Below are 1,474 nucleotides of genomic sequence, written 5' to 3'. Positions count from 1 at the left end.
TCCATTAGAATATAAAACCTTTGACAATTGGAACTATGTTTGTGCTTGTGTAACCCAAGGGATGGAGTTACTGGGAGCTTGGAAAAGGAGAGATTTCTGGTCTTCTGGTTTCTAGCTTTGAAAGAGGAGACAGGTGGATTCAGATTCTCTTTAAGGAAACATCCCTAAAGGAAAAGACTCTGGACAGAAGCCAAAATGTAGAGGAGATGGAACTTTGATCGTATTTTTATCCTTAGATTACCCCTGCCAGAAAAGAATTGAGGAAAAATTTTGAAGGGAATTTTCCACTGGGTGAAATCTAAGTGAGTGTCTCTCTCTCTCTCTCTCTCTCTCTCTCTCTCTCTCTCTCTCTCTCTCTCTCTCTCTCTCTCTCTCTCTCTCTCTCTCTCTCTCTCTCTCTCTCTCTCTCTCTCTCTCTCTCTCTCTCCTTCCCTCCCTCCCTCCATCTCTCCATCTCTCCATCTCTCTGTCTCTCTCTCATATGCAAAGGTCAATTTATTTCTTGTTCATAAAAAAAATCTATATGGTTGACACCACAGCTGCCTGGGACCTCTGGATACAAATATGAGTCTTCACAAGGTGGCTAGCAAATCCCTACTAGGGAGACTTAGTGAATATTATATCTGTTCCATAGGTTAGAGAGCTCTATACTGTGGAGATGGAATCAAAGGTAGTTTTAGCAATGATCCCAGAGTGTTAGTACAGCCTCTATAGCAAAAGTGGAGTAGTCATCAATTCCAGCCATCATCAGATCAGGCACACCAGAACCAACCTGCAAAGCTCAGTGACCTCTCAGGACACTGTGTGAGGCTTGCCGATTTGGCCAGAATGATGGTACCACAAATAGCTGTGGCCATTTCCTTGGAACAATTGACAGCCAGGCCAAAAGGGCCACAAAATTACAAAATTGACTTGAACCTGGTATCTAGTTCTAGTTTGTATCTGCACAAGCATGATTTTCAGGACCTTATCTTTCAATGAAGATCCTGGGAAGAAATCTATAATCTCAAACTCCTTGGAGAAAAGAGAAATCTCTTCCAAACATTTGATCTTTATGCCCTTAACTAGCCTGTCCAGCTTAGTGACAGAAACCCATTTCTTACCTTTAGTTTTTCCTCCCCAGACCCTAGGGCCATTGTCCTGGCCTTGACCTTGGTCCCCACATTAAAGCCACTGCAGAAGCTGCCTCAGCCTCCAATCTGAGTCCACCACAGCCTCCCTCTCCTTCTGCAACACCAGTGTCTTCTGCCATTTGCTGTTCTTGGTTGACCTAAGATATCTCACTCCATACATTCTGTGCATTGTGTGGTATATAAATACACGGACATCTGTATAATTTCTCTGATTTCTGTTAGAAAATTATTATTTAACATTGTACCTATCTGTAGCTTCCAATCAGCTATTAATTCACCTCTCTGGGACTTATATATTCCTGTTTCCACATGAAAGTCTTTCAAATACCTTTGAAAAATCT

The 1,474-nt window shown here is 42.1% G+C and overlaps 1 pseudogene; it reads right to left on the bottom strand.

Moving 5' to 3' along the window:
* Positions 1 to 360: 360 nt before the first annotated feature.
* On the bottom strand, positions 361 to 1,164 carry LOC111720375 (annotated as a pseudogene).
* Positions 1,165 to 1,474: the final 310 nt, after the last annotated feature.

Source organism: Sarcophilus harrisii, chromosome 4 (assembly GCF_902635505.1).
Source record: "Sarcophilus harrisii chromosome 4, mSarHar1.11, whole genome shotgun sequence".
Classification (NCBI taxonomy): domain Eukaryota; kingdom Metazoa; phylum Chordata; class Mammalia; order Dasyuromorphia; family Dasyuridae; genus Sarcophilus; species Sarcophilus harrisii.
Note: the sequence above shows the minus strand (reverse complement) of the source record. Positions and strands in the feature narration are given on the sequence as shown.